This window comes from Hemiscyllium ocellatum, unplaced genomic scaffold (genome assembly GCF_020745735.1).
Source record: "Hemiscyllium ocellatum isolate sHemOce1 unplaced genomic scaffold, sHemOce1.pat.X.cur. scaffold_677_pat_ctg1, whole genome shotgun sequence".
Lineage (NCBI taxonomy): Eukaryota > Metazoa > Chordata > Chondrichthyes > Orectolobiformes > Hemiscylliidae > Hemiscyllium > Hemiscyllium ocellatum.
In genome coordinates this window covers 168,264-190,417 of record NW_026869165.1, presented here as the reverse complement: position 1 = coordinate 190,417, position 22,154 = coordinate 168,264, and the positions used below count along the sequence as shown (strand labels likewise).

The following is a 22,154-nucleotide window of genomic DNA, read 5'->3' as shown; positions in this document are numbered from 1 at the left end:
ACCAAAATATTTCGTGGTGTTTAATTCATATTGTTATCATTACGATTGTTTAAAAATCTGGACCAGAAATGGCACAGACACAAAGGAGCCCATTGTTAATACCGATCTGGCCCCGCTCCATGATTCAATATCATCATGGCTGACACAACAATTTTGTGTCTTTTTCCAGCCTATCCACATCATCGTGTTGTCTACTGACTAACAGATGTTTATTGATCTCTATCATAAATAGACATCAAAAATTTAAACTTGTGAGAGGAAAATATTTCGTTTCGAGACAGTTGGGTTTCTGCACGAATATTGTTGGTTTTGCAGATGAGCAGCTGAGTCTGCTCTGACCATCTTCCAAACCATAAACTAAAAGTCGACTCTGATGGGACTCGAACCCACAACCTTTGAATTACAATCTGAGCAGTGACATAGAAGTCCAACGCGCTATCCATTGCGCCACAGAGCCACGCCTGCGATTGCCTTTGAACACACAAATTTGTGTTTGACCCATTGCGTTCAGGACACCCATCTCGCATCTGTCTGTCCTGGTTACACTTTCCAGTACCTGTTCCTTATCCACGTGTGCTCTGGCTCTTCAAATGTACGTCTACAGACTGCTGGAATGTTCTCATGACACGTAGCTTTACCACATGCTCAGATAATGATTTCCAGATTCGCAACACTCTACTGGTGAAAGCATTGTCGCAAATTCTCCTCAAAACATCTTGTCTACTGTATTTCATTTATGCCACTGTATTCCTTCCAAATATAGTCTGATCCTTCTCATACATATATATCCTTTTCATAAAATGTGCACGTTAATCGGTTACTCAAAGAGCCTTCTCTGCTCTTCGATAAACATCCCCCAACCTAGCTCGTCTACCTTCACAATGGAAATGGTCCAGCCCTTGCCATTCCTGTCATCTCCTCTGAATATCTCATCCTGCAATCAGAAGCTTCCAGCAATCTGGCGATTGCAACGGACAAGCAAAGTTCCCTGAAGTAAAGCCAAAAGGTCTGAACAAAATCAACGGCTAGTGTCCATATCTCATGAAAAGGAAAGTTAACATTTCGAGTCCAATGATCTGTCTTCGGAATTGATGGGATGGACGGGTGGGTGGAGAATGTGGAAGAGGGCGGACGGGTTCTAAAATGATTGAACTCGATGTTGGGTCCTAACGTTTGCATGGTCTGTCTGTATAAAATGAGTTGAAGGTATTCCAGCTTGAGTTATTCCTTGAAGGAGCACTGCAGCAAACCAGAGACTGGAATAGTGGCCTGGGAACACAGTGTCTCGATTAGAGTGTGGCTGGAATTGTACAGTAGTTCAGGCAGCATCCGAGGAGCAGCAAAATCGACGTTTCGGGCAACAGCCCCTCATCAGGAATACAGGCAAAGAACCTGAAGGGTGGGAAAACAGTGTAATGTTGAAGTTACAGGAGACTGGAAGATCGGGATAGTTTTTGTTGATTCTGGACAGAACGCAAGTAATCTCAGTTTTGTCACCGACTCTGTTTTCCTCTCTCCATTTCAGAAATATCACATTCTGAGCAGGAAATGCAGTTGCTTCTATTGAACGAAGTGCAGACAAATCTCTGGAAGATGTGACTGGAAGCTTCCACATGTGATGAGAGACATGAGAAACTAGCAGGAAATGTAGCTTACAACATAGAACGTTACAATGCAGTGCAGGCACTTCGGCCCTCGCTGTTGCAGCGACCTGTAAAAATAATGTGCTGTCCATTGTAATGGGAAATTAGCATTTATTTCGAAACCAATAAAAGCACAGGGAAACAAAGAAGTAAGAACCTGACTTTGCAGAGGCAAGTATTGCAGACTGAAAGAAAAAAAATGTAAAGTTAAACCGAACTAATGGCAGACTTACAGAGCCAGTAAACGACCATATCACCAGACAAGGAATGGGGAAAAAACAACTCTGTATCTGGAAAGGAACTCGAATATTTCAGGTCCCTGACATTGAAGTGTTGATAAGAAGAAGCGAATTCTATTATCAAGGGAAATTGTATTATGTGTGGAAGGTGCACCAGTTACCATTTTGGTAGATACAGGGGCAACATATTCAGTACTTAAATCTCGGCCGTTGAGAGAGTCGACGCAATGGATGCATCAGGATTCATGACACGGGAGAGATGAACAGCACCCCTATGGTGTGAAACCAGTAATGGTGAAACATTCCAATTCTCATTTCATTTCTCGGAATTCTGTTCTTTAAATCTGACAGCTGGCGATCTCATAGTGAGTCTGTGGTCGGATTTGTGCAGTACCCCGACAGGCTTGCAGGTAATACAAAAAGAAGATTTACCAGTGCAGGCTGTAAAATCCGACTCACGACTCCTGATGCATGGCTATGAGTGATGATTACCCAGAGAGCCATAAGTTCAGTGAGCGATTCGCTCGCCCAGGTTGCAAGTAACCATATTAATCCCATTAACCCCGATTTTCTTGCTGGAGATATGAGGCACTGCTCAGCACGCATAAACCGTCATGGCCCTTACAAATCATATGAGAAGGATTTTTTTAGGAGAATGTTTTAACCAGGTCAGTTATTATTGTGCAAATTTTATTAGAACGATCACAGATGTGCGGTCAGTGTAAACTTATCCAAAATATCTGTCGGGCAAATAGAACCCATTTTTTAGATGTGGAACGCTCCTATCCTCAAGTACCATTGGCGAACACATCCAGTGTAATGTGGCAGGATTTCGGACCATGGGTACTACTGGCACAAAAAAAAACAAAAGCTTGTGTCTTCAGGGACGATGTGCATATCTGCTTCAGTCCAGATATAAGGACATATATGGAGAAACTAAATTGGCTAACTCAGGCAGATCGGGCAGTCCCGGTAACCCCCGCCAAGAGGGTAGCCTAGTGTTGAGCTACGGTAGATGTTTCGGATCCAAGATTAAGTAGGGTCCCTACTGAGTGCAGGGCAAAAGACAAACGTGATGTGGGTTCATACGAAGCCTTGAATCCAAAAGAATAATCCCGAAGTCTCAGTATCGATCTTGCAGAACAAAAGACTCGTTAAAACCCGAGGCTGGAAAAGGAATTACTCCAGTCGTTGACTCCGTCCTGAAGGATGAAGTGATAATTCCCTGTGGATAATCACCGGTGAGTGCCCCCATTCTTCCAGTCAAAAAGGCAAGTATTCCACTTAAATGGAGGTTTATTTTTAGATTAGATTTACAGTCTACAAACAGGCCCTTCGGCCCAACAAGGCCACACCGATTCGCACCCCACCCATACCAGTACACTAGGGGGCAATTTAGCATGGCCAATTCACCTGACCCGCACATCTTTAGCATGCAGGAGGAAACCGGAGCCCCTAGAGGTAACCCACGCAGACATGGGGAGAACATGCAAACTCCACACACTCAGTTGCCTGAGTCGGGAATTGAACCCGGCTCTTAGGCGCTGTGAGGCAGCAGTGCTAACCACTGTGCCACCGTGCAGCCCGCAGGTAGTCAATTATGCTGTTGTTCCGCCCGCCCCAAATGTTCCTAATCCTTGTGCAATATTACCCAAATACAACCGGATAGTAAATGGTTCTCTGCTGTGGATTTAGCAAAAGCCGTCTTTATTGTAGCGTTACAACCAGACAGTCAATTCTGGTTCACCTTTCCATTCAAATGCACATCGTATACATTCAGGTGAATGGTCTCTTTGCAGTATGAACTCGCTTGAATTTCAGCAGATTTCCAGAATCAATTAATTATTTCAAATCACAGCGGACGAATGATCTCTCCTCTGTGTGAACTCACTGGTGCCTCAGCAGACAGAATGACTGAAAGAATCCTTTCCCATTCTTAGAACAGGCGAACGGCCTCTCTCCACTGAGTTCGCAGATGTAAAGTGAGATCAAATGACGTCCTGAACCCATTCCCTATGAGAGAGTACGTGAATGGTTTCTTGTCAGAGTAAATACGTTGAATGTACAGCAGTTCGTGACACCTTTTAATGCCCTTTTCATACTCTAGGCCATTAAATGGTTTCTTGTCAGTGTGAACCCACTGACGAGTCAGCAAGTTAGAGAACTGAGCAACTCCCTTTCCACACTGAGAACAGTTGAATTGTTTTCCCCCAGTGTGGTTGCCCTGATGAATCTTCAGGGCAGACAAGCAATTGAATCGTCATCAAATTTCCGCAGTTTCTCTCCAGCGTCCCTCCAATTATGCCTCGATATTTCAGGTAGTGAATACTTCCACTCCACTGTGAATTTACCTTTCTGCTTTCATTTTCAAAGGCGGGAAAGTTTCAGGCTACATGGAACAAAGCAACACCTTCAAATTCCGATGTAATGCTTCGTTTCAGTTTCCCAACAGCAAATCCTCATCTTTGATACCACTCAAATAAATCCAGAAATATCTCAGTAAGAGAGGATCCTCAGAACACCACAGCATGTGATTTTCATTCTCCATGGATGTGGTTATTCCAGAACAGGTCAGCATTTATTGTTCATTCCTGATTTGACTGGATAAGGTGATGATGAGCTTCCATCTTGAACCATAGTTTCTGTGTGCTGACGGCAGATCCAAATTATAGGTAAGTGGAATCCACAGTTTTGACCCAGTGATTCTGGAGTAATGGCAATATATTTCCAGATCAGGATGGTAAGTGGCCTTTCCTATCTGTTGAGTGCCCTTTTCCTTTTAGATGGATGCAGTTGTGAGTTTGTAATGTACTTTTGATGGAGCCTTGGTGAATATCTGCAGTACATCTAGTGGATTGTGCAGACTGCATGTCTGAGCGTTTGGTTATGGTAGGAATTGATGTTTGTCGATGTTTTATTAGTTATGTGTTGCTGCTCAATTCAGCTGCTCTGTTCTGAACGGTTTTGAGCTTTTCAATATTGTTACAGCTGCAGTAAGGAATCCTCAAGAAGGTTGGGATTTAAATATTTCTTGCTACTCAGATGCTGACTAATCTGTTGTGCTTCTCCTGTACATTGTTTCTTTCACACTGAAATCATCCAGGCGAAAAGGAACTATCCCATCGTGCTTCATTCTGTATTGTAAAGTAGTAAACAGTTGGTAGGGAAAGAAGAAAAGAAAGAGAAGAACATTTGGTCAATGAGGTGAACAACGATCTCGCTCTGAGAGTGAACAGCGGTTAACGGAGACTGCCAGTGACAAATCATCGGTGGCGTGTAATCGCAGGCTATGTGTTATTCAGGCTTTAGGAGTCAAGACAATCTCTGAATATGACCTGCTCCTGTGGCCGCAATGATATACGGCTGCTAAAGTTAGCTTCTCAAAGACATTGCGACTTTCACTGCACCAAAATAGGACTTTGGACCCATCTTCCAAATGTCCATCATGAAGCAACGATCCATTCTCATCCCATTATTTTTCAGAAATTGGTCTGGAGCTTTACGCACTCTAGTACTCCAAGTGATCAGCGAAATATTTTTCTAATTCCACCACCTCCAGCGAAATGCTATTACCAAACATACATCCCCCTCCCCGCCCTTTGTCCGCCTCCCCCGCGGAACATTCCCTCCAGGGCATTGTGGTGCACTGCTCCTTCTCTCTCAACACCTCCCCCAAAGTCCATGGAAGCTTTCCCTAAAATTGCGGAATATGTGACACATACATTCATAGAACATGAGAACGAGGAGCAAGGCTTTGCCGCACAGGCCTTAAAGAATACTTCGCCATTCATTCAGCTCATGCCTGATCTTTCCATGGACACGCATCCACTTAACCAAACTCTGAAGGTAATCTTTACTTCCTTTATTGTTCAAAACAAAAGCAGCCCGACCTAAAAAAAACATTGATTGATGTCGCATCAACTACATCGTTGGGCAAGCTCTCCATCGAGGAACAACCCTCTGGTTGAAGAAATTCCTTCTCAATTCAGTCCTATATCTCGTTCTAATCCAGAGGCTGTGCCCTCTTGCACTAGTTTCATCTGCAAATGGAAGCATGCTCTCGTTTTCTATCTCACACATGACCTTCATAATCTTATACGTTTCCATAAGATCCGGCCTCATTCTTCTAAATTTTCGGAATACGCCTATTCCACATACCCTCCTGTCATCAGCGAACACCTACAAATCCGGAATTCCATCTGCCAGAATATTGCCCCTGAACAGCACGTTGTTGAGGCCATTTTTAAAATCTAAGTACTTCAATTCACTGCGTCCCGCTATACACCATGATCGTAATGCCATCATAGAATTCGAAAAGATTTTGCAGGAATGACCTGCTCTTCATTAACCCAGGCTGCATCTGTCAAATTTCTACGGAGAAGCCCCGCTATTTTTTCCTCGATAAAAGACTCAAGAAATTTATGCACTACACTTGTTAAACAAACTGGTCTATTATGTTGGAGAATGGGTCTGGGTGGGTTGCACTTTAGCGGTCGGTGTGGACTTGTTGGGACGAATGGCCTGCTACGATACTCGAAGTAATCTGATCTAATTCCTCATATTTTGTCTGCCACACTTTTTAAACAGTAACGCCATATTTGTGTTTTCCAATCTGCTGGGACTGCCCAGAGATCAACGAATTTTGGAAAATTACCGCAAGCACATACCATTGCCTTTAGTACCCTGCGATGCATTCTATTAAGTCCTGGAGACATAGAACATAGAACATAGAACATAGAAGGATACAGCGCAGTACAGGCCCTTCGGCCCTCGATGTTGCGCCGACCGAGTCCTACCTAACCTATACTAGCCCAATAACTTCCAAATGCCTATCCAATGCCCGCTTAAATGAACAGGATGACGTAACCATCCTTTGCAATATTAGCTTCAACAATCCAACGCTAGTTCTTTTGTTATAATGTCTGTTCCCAGGTCGTCACCAAACGTCATCTCTTTGTCAATTATTGGCATGTTATTAATATCCTCCACTGTGAAGGCCGACGCAAATGCCTGATCAATGTCACTGCTATTTCCGCATATCCCATAAGGAAATGCCCCTTCTTATCCACGAGAGGGTCAACGTTTACTTTTGCCTCTTTTTTCATTTTGTATTTTACTAGAAACTTCTGCTATCAATCTTTATATTCTGTGATATTTTTAATGCCATGTTCTTTCTCACACTTTTCTGCATTAAATTCCATTTGCCAACTCTCAGCCCAGCTCTACTGCATACCTGTGTCACTGTGTTATCTACAATATCTTTCAGCACTGTGTACAACTTTCCCGAACTTAGTGTCGTCCGCAAATGTACTAACCCATCCTTCTCCGCCCCCATCCAGCTCGTTTACAAAAAAATGACAAAAAGCAGTGAACCCAAAACAGATCGTTGCAGTACACCACAAGCAACAGAATTCCAGGATGACGTTTTCCCATCAAGTAACACCCTCTGTCTTCTTTCAGCTGGCTAATTTCTGATACAAAGAACGACATCCCCCTCATTCCCATGCCTCAGTATTTTGTGAGTCACCTGCCGTGGCGAGATTTATCAAACTGCTAACTGAAACCCAAACGTGCATTACATGAACGGCTTTATCCTCATACATCTGTTTAGTCATCTGGCAAGTTTTGACAAGAGTTGTAGCTCAGTTTTAGCTTCCCAGATGAAGATTTGCTCACTGAGCTGGAAGGCTCATTTCCAGACGTTTCGTTACCCTCCTGGTTAATATATTCATTGTGCCTTCGGATGACGGACTGTTCATGAATTCTGCTTTCTATTTATATGCCTGCGGTTCTTTGGGTTGGTGATGTCATTTCCTGTAATGATATAATTTCCAGTTCTGTTTTTCAGCGAGTTGTAGATGAAGTCTATCTCGATGTGATTTTGATGGATTTCCAGTTGGAATTCCATGCTTCTCGGAATGATCGCGTGTGTCTCTGTTTCACTTGTGTACGGATGGATGCGTTGTCCAAGTCAAAGTAGTGTCTCTACTGATTTGTTTGTAAGGATACCAGTGAGAGAGGGTCACGTCGTATTGTGGCTAGTTGATGTTCATGTATCCTGGTGGCTCGTTTTCTGCCTATTTGTCCATATGCAAAAACTGATGCCATTTCCAAAATGCCATGCAAGAACTTGACAAAATTTGCATTCGATAAACATTGCATTCGCCTGAGGCAACACATCCATCCGAGGACAAGCCAAACACCTACATGCAGGAGACTTAATCGAAGCATGGCATTCCATACAGAACTCCATCAACAAACACTTTGAGTTCAACGCCATCGAATACCCCTTGAGAAAAAAAGAACTGGATATGACATCACCATCGGAAATGACATCACCAACCCAAAGAAACCCAAACATATCAAGAGAAAGCAGGAATCATGAACAGTGCATCGCCTGGAGACCCACTGAAATTGTTACCTAGTAGGGTGATGAAACGTCTGGAAATGAACTTCCCAATTCAGTGAGCAAACCGACCTGCAGTTCAACGATCATTTCACAGAGCTCGATAATGTTTGTGAGTGTCGTCCACCCATTCACAAAACCGGCTTGACTTGCCCTCATAAATTTATTCCATTCGAGATGATTACAAATCTTATCTCATGGAACTTTTCCAACACTTTACCCACAACCGAGGGAAGGGTCAATGGTCTATAATTTCCAGGGTTTCCTTTACTCCCTTTTTTGAATGAGAGAGCAATTTTACTATCCTGTAGTGTTCTGGTACTCTAACTTTGGACAATAACAACATTAATATCAAAGTGGAAGAATCATAAATCTGATTCTTAGCTTCCCAGAAAGTCCTAGGATAAATACGATCTGGCCCAGGGGAATTTAGATATGTTCACATTTTCAGAGCTTATGGCGCCCTGTCTTTGGGAACTTCAATCCCATTTCGTCTGGTAGCCAGTTTCTCAGTATTGTCCTAGTCAACATTTTGTTTTCCCAGTGCGAATCCTGACTAAAGACATTGCTTTCACTCTTCCCCTATCGCTTCTGACTCCACGCACTACTTACCACGACTGTCCTTCATTGGCCATATTTTATTCTATTCATTCTTTTAGCCCTCACATATCGATGGAAAGCTTTCGGATTTTCCCTTAATCTATCTGTCAACAAATTCTCTGTCCCCTCCTGGCTCGTCTTCACTCTCTCTTCAGGTTTTTCCTGTTTAACTTGTAACTCTCAATCTCCATTACTGAGCATTCACATCTCATGGGAACACAAGCCTTCTCAACAAGAGATTCAACTTCCTCAGTAATCGTGACTCCTGCGCTTCACAATTTCCTCCCCCTCTGACAGGTACATACTTATCAAAGACACACAGAACCTGCTCCTTGAATAAGCTCCACATTTCTATTCTGCCCATTCCGTGCCGTTTCTTTGCCAACCTCTGAATGCGTAATCTTATCTAATCGCATTGCAATTTTCTTTCCCCCAGCAATAGCGCTTGCACTTCGATGTATACCGATCCCTATGAAAAACTAAAATAAACATAACTGAATTTTGGTAACTATCCCCAAAGTGCTCACCTATTGCCAAATCTAACATCTTGCCGAGTTCATTACCCAGCACTAAATCTAATTTAACCTCTCCCGTTGTTGGCCTGTTCGATTACACATTATTTAAGGAATCTATCGCAGATACACTCAACACTATCCCCATCAAGGCTACCCTGACTTAGCTGCTTCGAACGATCGACATGTTTATTAATTTCCCACATGATAATTGCCATTCGTTTTTTCATTTGTTATTTATGTCTTTGTTTACTGCCCTCCCCAATGTCATCTTAAAATTTGGAGGCGGATAGACACCGACAAACAGTGACATTTTCTTCTTAGAACTTCTAATTTCCTCCCAAATCGATTCAAACTCATTCTCCATAGAAACTAAATCATCTGTTTCCATCGGTCTGAGGTTGTCCTTCAATGTTTGAGTTACACCACCTTCCTTACCATCCTCTCGGTCCTTCCAAATTGTCTCATACCAGTGATTATATACCGCCCAGTCTTGACTATGCTGTCTCCATGTCTCTGCAACGTGTATTAAATCGTATTCATTTGTGATGATTTATGCCATTATATCTCCAACCTTCCAAAAAGTACGAGCATTCAGGTATAGTACCTTTATGGTCACATTCTTACTCATTGATTAAAAAACATCTATAATAATATCATCCACGGTATCCTTGTTTCTTGCTTCTCCTCCCTTGTCCATTTCTGACCTCCATGCTTAGTATACAAGTGCTCAAATATACCTTCCAGGTGAAGCAATACTTTCCCTACACTTTGCAACAATCTAGTCTACAGCTCATATTGTGGTCGCCACTACCTTGGGAAACGAAGTGTTTTGCAGAATGCCAAGTTCTGTTGCCAAAAGTGTCCCTGAGCTTCCAGTTCACTGCTCCTTTAGCACAGAACCATGTTTCCTAGCGAACGTCTTTATCTCAGTCTTACTGCCGTGTTGCATCATAGCTTAGCGCATGCTGAATAAGCAGTAGATCATTTTCTGCTTGAGGACCCCACTACCCTACAGATCAATCTCAGTCATTTTAGAGGCCTGAAGTTTCCCATGTGTTGGCCCCCGACACACTCACCAGGCCTAGTCACACACTACCTTTGGTTAGTCATAAACAGTCTCTGTGAGCAGTTGTTAATGCTCCAAACAGATCATTATCAATTCCTATGCCCAACTGCTCGTCTCTCTCTTTCGGCTCTATCCCGACATCTCGTTTCCTCGTAAATACTGCACCCCCACATATCTTCGGCATATCGACCGAACTTTTCCTGGAAATCATCAGTGCCAAGGACAGGGTCACTGGACCAAAAATGTAAACTTCGATTTCTCTTTTCAGCATCTTTTCGTCTTGCCCCTGAGGAGGCTGGATACTGTGCTTCTGTAATGACCCCCTGCGCAGAAAACAGAACTGTTTTCATCCTGAAAGTTTCTCTTGTTGATGAATCCCATTACAATGTTTGCCACTGGCATCGACTTCGTAGGTCAATGAAAGTAGAAATCATGTGTTTGGGATTTGTGCCGCCGCTCTGTTCTGGATATGATAAACAACAAGAGAGCAACATCTCCATCATATCAGATGTGAACAGATAGGAATCTGCACAGGAGTTGGAATTAAGTAAATGTTTTTCAGTTGGACAAAATTCAATCCATTTCTCACTGTAATAGCCTGTGGCTATCAAAGCAAATATTTCATAACCACAATTGCTTACACAGCGTTTTCAAGCTAAAATGTCTGAATGATCATCCTCTAGAGTTACAGTACAGTCGTGTCTACAAATGGAAAAACTGACTGAATCACTTTACTTGTTCAGCGAGCAAACAGTCCTCTTGTGGCAAGATATACGGGCAGAATGCAGGAGGAGGGATGGAAAAGTTCTTAAGCAGTTTGACATAGGGACTGAGGAAGTGTTCGCGGTTTTCTGGATTGAAGTGGGCATATTCCAAATTCAGGATGAACTTGTATCTTATGTTCCTCTCTGTGACAAGGGAGGAAATTGCAGGTGTTCTGAGCAATGGTTTACTTTCATCTTTGGGTTTGTAGTGGACTGGACTAACGCAAGACTGGGAGAGATAAACCAGAGAATCACCCAGCAGTGAATCTCACATCAATTGAAGGGAACCTTTTGGAGCGAAACTTGAAGGAAAGAGTTAACTGCCACTTCGCCAGGCAAGGTTTCATCAGGGAGAGTCATCACGGTTTTGTTACAGAATGTCATACCTAACAGATTGGATTAAATACAATTTATTGGCAAGTGATCAGGTTTTATTTTGAACGAGGTTAGTGAAGTTGATGTTATTTGTGTGGATTCCAACATAGCCTTCAACACGACACCACTCTGAAGACTGGTAAGAGGATACAAGTGAAAAGGGATTTTAGGTTCCCTGGCAGTTGGATACAAACATAATTGGTGGTGGTAAGAGACACAGGATGGTGATTGAAGGCTGTTCCTTGTGACTGGAACTGCTATTCAGTGATGTAACAGAAGGATGAATGCTGGGTCCAATGTCGTTTGTGAATGTGTGTAAAGAATGTAGAACAAGTTAGGAGGAAATGATAAGCAGAGTTGTCGATGATACGAATATTAGCAAAGTGGTTAATAGTGAGGAAGATCCTTTTAGGAAGTAGGAGCTCAGAAATGGATTTATCAAATGTCACATTCAGAGAGGCGACGTTGAAACTAACCATGAAAAACATGAGGTGATGCACATTGGAAGGAACACATCAACTGATTACTCAATGATTGACAGGACACGACGAAACTCACAGGAACAGAGAGTCTTTGCATGTTGGTCAACATATCCGTGAAGGCAGCAGAACATAGTGACAATCACAACTTTATCAGTCAAGGCAAAATTTATAAAAGCAGATGAAGTGGTGCCACAAGGAGACAATGTGGTGAAGAAAGCACTTGGCACGCTTTTCGTTATTAGTCAGAAAGTCGATTATCCAAGTTGGAAGATCATGTTGTGGCGATATGGAGCATTGGTGAGATCACATTTAGAATACTGTTTACAATTATGGTCAACTTCTACAGGAAGGATTTTGTGAAAATTGAAACTGTGCACACATGATTTACAAGGGTGTTGCGGGGAGCCGAGGGCTTCAGATAAACATGGAGATGGGGTCAGCAGGGGCTTTTTCGCTGGAATGCTCCAGCCAGTGTGTCACGTTCTCATCGTTTATGAAATCATGAGGGGCATGGATCGACAACTGGCCTAAATCATTTGCGCAATATGTTGAAGTTCAAAACTAGAGAGCACAGGTTTCAGGTGACAGGCACCGAGACACACTAAACAATGTATAGAGAGTGACAGAATGATGGTTGATGTCCAACAGACATTGGTTAAGCTCAGTCTTTGGTTTAAAAAATAAGCATTTTCTGCGTGAAAGCAGTTTGGAAGATAAGTCGTGAATGGAACATTAGGGGTGATGTACCGATAAATTAGTGACTGGGTAAAATATTGTCCAATGAACTCTGAAATGAAGAATGCCGTATTTATAAGGAACAATCAATAAAAATCTTTTCAATGAACTGTGATATTGCAGGACTCTGAAATACACACCGAAATGGCTGTGCTGGGATATGAGTCACATTGACGTTTCTGCAGGAGCATCAACTGTTTCGGAAGTCAAATTAATATTTTTCATCTGTTCAGCAATAGTGAAGCCAATATCTATTCCACCATTCCTCTCAGAACCTGACAGGGAGAGCATGCATTGCCTGATTGAAACATTCCAGTTGATGAAACTCGTTTTTCCTTTGAGAAACAGATGTAGCAGTTATTAAACAGAAGATTTCTCTTTTCCTTCAACAAATTTATATTCAAACATTTAGTTTCACTGAGAGAATGCAGAATTCTACAACAATTTTTTCCCCCAGGTAATCAGTCTCTGCAGTTTTCTTTTCTTTAGGAATCTGAATGACCTGATATTTATGGGGAAAAGAATGTTGCAGTTTTTTCTCGCATGCGGCAGAAGAACCAACTGAGTGGTGACAGGTGCATCTTAATTTTCTAAAGCAGTTGAGTGGTGGTGATGTCGAGTTAAAAGCGTGGATCTTGAAATGTACCCCTGGTAAGGTAGCATCCATGGAGGAGGAAAATCGATTTTCGAGCATAGGTATGTTCGAAACGTTCACATTCCTGGTCCTCAGATGTTGCCTAACCACTGTGCTTTCTCGCGCTATCCTTCCTGACTACAAGAGGTGAGGCTATACTGGATTTGGTTCTAGGTAATGAACCAGGCCAGGTGTTAGACTTGGAGGTAGGTGAGCACTTCATGGACAGTGACCACAACTCGGTGACTTTTACTTTAGTGATGGAGAGGGATACGTGTGCACTGCAGGGCAAGAGTTATAGCTGGGGGCAGGGAAATTATGATGCGGTGAGGCATGACTTAGGATGTGTGGATTGGAAAAACAGGCTTCAAGAGAAGAATACTAATGGTCTGTGGAGATTGTTCAAGGAACAGCTACTGAGTGTCCTTGATAAGTATGTACCAACCAGGCATGGAGTTAAGGGTCTTGTGAGGGAGCCGTGGTTTAATAAGGAATTGGAATCCCTTGTGAAAGGGAAGAAGGCGGCATATGTAAAGATGAGGCGTGAAGGTTCAGTTGGGGCGATTGAGAGTTATAAGGTCGCCAGGAAGGAACTAAAGAGAGAGCTAAGAGCAGCGAGAAGGGGACATGAAAAGTCCTTAGCTGGTAGGATTAGGGAAAATCCAAAGGCTTTCTATAGGTTTGTCAGGAATAAAAGGATGACTAGGATAGGTATTGGTCCAGTCAAGGATAGTAGTGGGAAGTTGTGCGTGGAGGCGGAGGAGATTGGAGAGACACTAAATCAATACTTTTCGTCAGTATTCACTCAGGAACAGGACACTGTTGCTGGTGTGAATATTGAGTTACAAGTGATTAGAATGGATGGCATTGAAGTATGTAGGGAAGAAGTTTTGGGATTACTGGAAAGGATGAAAATAGATAAGTCTCCTGGGCCTGATGGCATTTATCCTAGGATCCTCTTTCAAGCTAGGGAGGAGATAGCAGAGCCATAGGCCTAGATTTTTATGTTGTCATTGTCAACGGGAATAGTACCAGAAGACTGGAGGATGGCGAATGTGGTCCCCTTGTTCAAGAAGGGGAGTAGGGATAGCCCGAGTAACTATAGACCAGTGAGTCTGACTTCTGTGGTGGGCAAAGTCTTAGAGAGAATTGTAAGGGATAAGATTTATGAACATCTGGATAGGAATAACGTGATCAAGGATAGTCAGCATGGTTTTGTGAAGGGCAGGTCGTGCCTCACAAACCTTATTGAGTTCTTTGAGCAGGTGACTAAGGAGGTGGACGAGGGTAAAGCAGTAGATGTTGTGTATATGGATTTTAGTAAGGCGTTCGATAAGGTACCCCATGGTAGGCTAATGCAAAAACTACGGAGGTATGGCATTGAGGGTGCATTAGAGATTTGGATTAGGAATTGGCTGGCTGGAAGGAGACAGAGGGTAGTAGTTGATGGTATAGGTTCATCTTGGAGTGCAGTTACTAGCGGTGTACCACAAGGATCTGTTTTGGGACCATTGCTTTTTGATATCTTTATAAATGATCTAGAGGAGGTGCTTGAAAGCTGGGTGAGTAAGTTTGCGGATGACACAAAAGTCGGTGGAGTTGTGGATAGTGAGGAAGGATGTGGCAGGTTACAGCGGGATATAGACAAGTTGCAGAGCTGGGCAGAAAGGTGGCAAATGGAATTCAATGTAGCTAAGTGTGAAGTCATTCACTTTGGAAGGAGTAACAAGAAGATGGATTACTGGGCTAATGGTAGGCTACTTGGTAGTGTGGATGAGCAGAGGGATCTTGGTGTCCATGTACACAGATCTCAGAAAGTTGCCACCCAGGTAAAGAGTGCTGTGAGGAAGGCATATGGTGTACTGGGCTTTATTGGCAGAGGAATTGAGTTCCGGAGTCCTGAGGTCATGTTGCAGTTGTATAAGACTCTGGTGCGGCCTCATCTGGAGTATTGTGTGCAATTTTGGTCGCCATACTATAGGAAGGATGTGGAGGCATTGGAACGAGTGCAGAGGAGGTTTACCAGGATGTTGCCTGGCATGGTAGGAAAATCGTATGAGGAAAGACTGAGGCACTTCGGGCTGTTCTCATTGGAGAAAAGAAGGTTTAGGGGAGATATGATAGAGGTGTACAAGATGATTAGGGGTTTAGATAGGGTAGACACTGAGAACCTTTTACCGCTAATGAAGTCAGCTGTTACAAGGGGACACAGCTTTAAATTAAGGGGTGGAAGGTGTAGGACAGATGTTAGGGGTAGATTCTTTACACAGCGGGTTGTGAGTTCATGGAATTCCCTGCCAGTAGCAGTGGTGGACTCTCCCTCTTTATGGTCATTTAAGCGGGCATTGGATAGGCATTTGGAAGTTATTTGGCTAGTGTAGGTTAGGTAGGATTCGGTCGGCGCAACATTGAGGGCGGAAGAGCCTGTACTGCGCTGTATTTTTCTATGTTCTATGTTCTATATTCTATGACTACAATCTCTCGCATCTGCAATCCTCACCTTCTACTTAAATGGGGGTAGTGTCAGATACTGTTCCTGAGATGTAACAACATGTTCGTAATGATAGTTTGGATATGCAGTTGGAAGCTCATCACTGATGTAAATCATTCTCTACCTGCCAATCTGCCAAGCACATGCAGGTCCTGCACCTCCTTCATTGGCATTCTCTAAACACCTGACGCCTGAAAGAAGAAGACCTCATCTTCCGCTTGGGAGCTTGATGCCACATGGGATTAGCAGTTTCCTCAATCACCCTTCGCTCACATTATTCTAGTTTCATGACTCCAACTCAGCATTGCCCTTACGTCCTGCACGTCACCTTTCCAACCTACCCGCTCCTCCTCCTGTCAGAATTCGTATCTTATTTTCCACCTTTATCTGCTCATCACTTTCTCAGCTATCACGCCCCCAAATTCCCAAACCACCCATTTATCTCTCAGTCCCCACGGCCACAAACCTCATTCGTGATGAGGCGTTTATGTCTGAAACTGAAATTCTCCCGCTCCTCGCATGCTGTCTGAGCAACTGTGTTTTCCATCGCCACACTATCGACTCTGAGTTCTGGCATCTGCAGTTCTCACTTTCTCCACGGCGCAGTATTGTGTAAAAGTCACATTATTGAAAAAGTGCAGTTTCTGTGCATTTCTAAGTTGTTAATTTCATTTGCTCAATTGGTTCTAGATGGAGTATTGAGTGTCTTTCTGCAATTATCATTATGGCAGGGATGTGACAGCACTGGAAACTGTGCAGACCAAATTTACCAGGACATTGTCTGTTCGTAGAATTTCAGTTATGAAGATTATTTGGACAGACTGCGCTGTCACAAAGATGCTCTCTTTAAAAAAAAACAACGAGCTGTACTTTTCCTCAAGGATTATGTGTCTTGACTTTTTTTTTATTAAAGGCATTGTAAACCAGTTCAGGCTCCGAATCAGATGAAGTGTTATAGTGACGTAATTCTTCGCTGTGAGGCCTTTTTTTCCTCCATCAACAGCTGAGGCTTGAGGCCAAAGACTCTATGTTTTAGAAATGAACTGTTTTATGGTAAAAGAGTGGTCATTCTGGAATGCTGAATTCCGGTTTTTAGATCCTTCAGTAGTGGTGCACTAATTCATAACTTCTCTCCTTCTGCCGTTCTAATTATTAACCCTTAGCTTCTGATTCATTTTCACTGTGTTTAAGGTGCTTTTTTTCGGAATGTTGTGTACTTTCAGAACGACATAATTCAGTCTATTTTGGAAGGACTAATTTCTGTGGGTATTCTATATATTTTTTTTTATTTTTCTTTCCGTGATTTTGTGAATTTTTATAATTAGCTAATTGGGTAATTATCACTGTACACTTAACGAAAAAGAATATAATGTTACGATCTGGGTTGTGTGCTTAATAACTTTTTGAATGATTTAGCCAAGCTCATAACAAATTGGAAGATAGTTGATGGATTAAAAGAGCAACCGATATGTGCCTGCGTCTTCATTTCGGGTGTTGATTTGGATTGTCGTGGACAGTTCTTGGGAAAGCATGTTTCATTTAGGCACAAAGGGTTGTTTGACTACGGACGATGAAAAGTTGGCATTTTTACAAAAAACTGATTCAGGCCACGCTTCTGGAATAAGCAAAAATGCTGGGTTTGTATTTGCCTCTTTCTGTGAGAAAAGGAGAGCAGTATCTCAGCATTTCACCCAGCTGGAAAATTCAAGAGAATTTGCAGAGATGTTTAAATGTTAATTGAATATGAAGCAGCTTGAGTTAGACGCGAGAGATAAGGAAAAGAGACCAGATTTCAAACGGTTTCAGGTACGATTCGAAGAAGAGAGAGCAGAAGAGCAGAGAGAAAGGGAGACAGAGATTGAACTTCAGAAATTGGCAATTACTAAAGGAATTCACATTAAAACGCTGGAGATAAATGCTGAAGATAAGATTACACTGGAAGAGCATATTGTTAAAACGACAAAGAGAGCAGCTGAAATGGCTGATTGTAATGAACTGATCCATAAAACAAGGATGGGCTTCCCGAATCATTTTAAGCCTGAGGGATAGAAATTGGGCAAAGAGAAATCCTCACGTGGAAAGGGAAAGTTTAATCTCTGTGAAGGTCACGAGGATAACGTATCAGAGGATATATAGGAAAACCTTGAAGGGAACACGATCTGAAGTTTTCATTGCAATAAAGTAGGCCACATGAAATCAGTATTGGAGAACTATGGAAAGCACTGTAAAATCAAATGCAAGAAAACAAAACAAGCCTGGATGTTTTGTTGGCATGGTAATAGAAAGCACAGTGGAGGCTGGAAAGCTTCATCAGAGTGCACAAACCGATCAGAGGTTGGTAAGGGGGAAGTGCCATGTCTGCTTGAAAAATATACCTGCAAAGTTAAAGGTTATTTACCTTGGCGAGGAGTAGCAAATAGACAGGTAACAGCATTTAGGGACACAGGATCGTCTCAGTCTGTGATGCGAAGGATGGGGAAATATGTACTCCTGAAGAACTATGTGTACAGGAATTCATGGTGGGACGAAACATTGCTCAGTGATGTACAGTGAAGCGAGAGTGGGCAGAAAAGAGTGGCGAGTTTGTGGTGGGAGTTCTGGACAAACTCTCAGCTCCAAGAATACAATTTGTGCTTGCAAATGATATAGCTCAATCACCGGTTAGCCTGCTCCATACTCCAGTTGAAAAGCCAGTCGAGCTGCAGGCAAGAGTAGCAATGCAGGACGTTGATAAAGGAATTTTCCCAGATTATGTCTTTACGCGATCACAGAGTCACAATCGAAAGCAGGAGAAATCAAAAGGCACGGATGAGGAAGCTGAAAAATGATTGCATCCATTTATGTTAATTAGTACTCATTCCCGTCTTTTATTGAATGTAGGGAATCTACACAATGCATCAAGATTACAATGTTTTTAATATCAAGTAAGTGGGACACAGCAGGGGACAAACGTTAAAAATGCTAGTATATTCAGCTCAGCTATGCTACCGAGTTACAGCAGAAAGATGAAAAATTAAATCACTTGGATCAGAAGACATATATTCGGAAGGAGAGTGAATGCATCCCTGTGTGATATTACTTAGCAAATGATATGTTAAGGAGGAAATGGAGACCAACATATATTCAAGCATGTGAGAAATGGGCAGAATGTTTTTTTTTCCAGTAGGGTACAGAAAAGTGGTGCTGCGAGTGCCACATGTGCCAAAAAATTGGATGTCACTGAGGCGTGAGGAAAATGGAGGCTAAAATACAAAGACATTTTTACTGGCCTGGATTGCAGATGAATGTAATTGAATTTTGCCTGACGTGTCATACATTTCAAACCATGGGAAATAATAAAGCCTGCACCTTTAATACCTGCTGCAGCGTTCAAGGAATATGTCTTAATTGTCTTGATGCATTCTGTAGGTTCCCTACATCCAATAAAAGATGGGAATAAGTATTAATTAACATAAATGACTGTATTGACGAGATTTCCAAATGCTGTTCAATTCTGCAAGATGACAGCTAAAAGGATTGAGGAAAAATTACGATTTAAAAAAAAACTAAATAAAGACTACTATCAGAGATACAATTAGATCAAGGGTCAAACTTCACATCCAACTTTCCAGGGAGTATACAGATAGCTTCGGAATAAAACGAATCAAATGCACTGTGTACCATTCAGAATCACATGGTGCACTGGAAAGGCGACGTCAATTATGAAAGACTATGTTGAGGTTTTATGGTTCGGAGTAGCCAGATTATTTCCATAAGGGAGTTCCATCAGTGCTGTTTGCGATCTGAGATATATCGAAAGAATCCACAAAACTAAGATCATCTGAGACCAATTTGGGGCACAAAGAAAGAGGACCATTAAAATTTAATAAGGAAATATTAATAAGTCAGGTTACAGACACCAAGCATTTGGACGATTTGTCAAATTTTAGAATTGGACTAAATAATGTTGGAGTGTTGTCGAGACAGCACTTAAAATTATCGCAGCAAATGGTGAAGCAGGAAGTGTATGAGAAACAAAAAAATCAGAATTTTGCCACTGGGAACAATGTACTTATTTAAATTTCATTAACTGGTGAAACTATAAAGCAAGGTTTCGAAGACCTTATCAAATTAAGAAGAAATCGAGTAAGGTTAGCTACTTGATAGGAACTCCTGGCATGAAGGAATCTCACAGAACGTGTGATGGGAATATGCACTAATGGTATTTTGGCAGAGAACGAATGCAAGGGGAGAATGTGTTATTGAATACAACACACTGGGAAGAACCAATTTCAGGGAATTCTGCATTGGACGTTCCTGCTATAAAATTGGACAATGCAGAAGTTGTCCAATATTGGTAAAGTTATTCAGTTCTCTTCCAGAAGAAAATCGTAAGAGTTATTACTCTTGCATGCTGAAATAAACTGGGAATTAATAACCTATTTGTAGTTGATGTAAATATAGGAGTTGCTGTTCTGATTTTGTAACATCCTTGCAGGCATAACCCTATAAAGTTGGTGCAATTTTATAAGGAGATGACACGGATGTTCCAAGAAGGCATAACCAAAGTGAGTTTCAATGAATGGTGTTCACCCATCATCATGGTGCCAAAGTCAGGTAAGACCCAAAAGTTATGTGTGGACTATCACAAAGTCAATGTTGTTAGAAAGACTGGTGCATCTACGCATCTGCAGTTGGAGGACTATGTGGGAGAGATTGGAAGAGCAACTTACATTTCCAAGTTGGAATTCCTCAAAGGTTACTGACAGTAAACTTTGTCGGAAAGATCAAAGGCAATTTTGTAACGCCAACTGGACTGCAGAAATTTAAAGTAATGCCGTTTGTGCGAAAAAGATTTCACTCGTATTTCAGAGATGAACGGACAAGGTAATTGCTGGATACACAACAGTTTGGTGTGTTGTGTGCCTGGGACATTCAGTCTCTCATGAATTGAATATTTACAGAATTTCTCGGGCTTGTTTGATTGAATACGGAAGTCAAACTGATTTGTAAACCTAACTGAAAGTATATCTGCCAAAGCCAAAGTCACCTTCCTGGACTATGTCGTTGAACACGGACAAATAGCCCCACGGGATGTGAAAACGAAAGTTACGGGGTATTTTTATACATTGTTGACGAAGAGAGCAGTACAACGGTTTACCGGATTGTGTGACTTTTTCTGAAAGTTTGTGCTGACTGTTAGAAGTGGGACCGCTCAACTCACCGAATTGCTCAAAACAGGCAAGAAATTTCAGCGAACACAAGAATTTCAAAATTTATTTGACAGCCTAAATATTTTGTTAACCATTGCCAAAGTATCAGCCACACGAAGGTTTTCAGTGTGCCAGTGATGTGAATGTCTCTCATCTTCTGCACCTCTAATATCGACCTGTAAATCAGTTTCATTTGTATTCTGTGTTTATGGGGTTTAATTATCAGGACTGTTGTTTATTGTTTTGAAAAGCATAAGTAAGTCTACTTTAGATAGCTAAGATCTGTGGGTATTTTATATTCTGTTCATTGTGTTTCATTCCTTAGTTTTGTGAATAATTTTCTCTCTGTTTTAAAAACTGGAAGTCAACCTAGCTAAAGTATTCTAAGTAAATCATACTACACACTCACCAAAACAAACAGCGACGTTACACTCTGAATTTCCTGCATAAGAATGTTTTGAGTGGTCTGGCCTCGGCAAAACGGGAGTTATTTTTCTCAGAGCAGAGCTGATTGTGAGGAGACATGATTGACGTGAACAAAATAATGAGGAGCATGGAATTACAGATTGAAGGAAACAGTTGCTCTTGATCGATCACCAGCGTTTGTAGAGTTCAGACAAGATGTAGAAAGCTTTGAATAGATTTGTCGGAAAACTTTATCAGTCTGCAGGTGGTAGACTCTGGAACTCACTCTCCATAAAGATTAGTTGGACATTGAACTCTTCATTCTTCTCTGAATCCATGGGCCAAGGAGTTTCAAAGAAATGCTCAAAGCCGAGCGTTCCCGCGAGCAACAATGATGCGACCGGTGGCTTAGCGAAATGGAAAGGTGCCCATGACCAAGGTGTCCGACTATTCGTCTTCCTCCTGTGATGACTCTGGAATATTGACCCTGAGGTTGTCATGGAAAATTAATGAAGGCATTCTTATTCCTGCAGATTAAAAGCTCACATCTTATTTCAACTGAAGGGAATTCAGTTTTCAAATGCGTAATAAATGCCTGCATTTCCCT

General features: G+C 42.0%; 1 non-coding gene across 1 annotated transcript; it reads right to left on the bottom strand.

Annotated features, from left to right (window-relative positions):
• Positions 1–365: 365 nt before the first annotated feature.
• Positions 366–457, bottom strand: trnar-ucu (transfer RNA arginine (anticodon UCU)). The gene is given in 2 exon segments: positions 366–401; positions 421–457. It is a non-coding gene; the product is annotated as a tRNA-Arg (tRNA).
• Between the last annotated feature and the right edge of the window lie 21,697 nt (positions 458–22,154).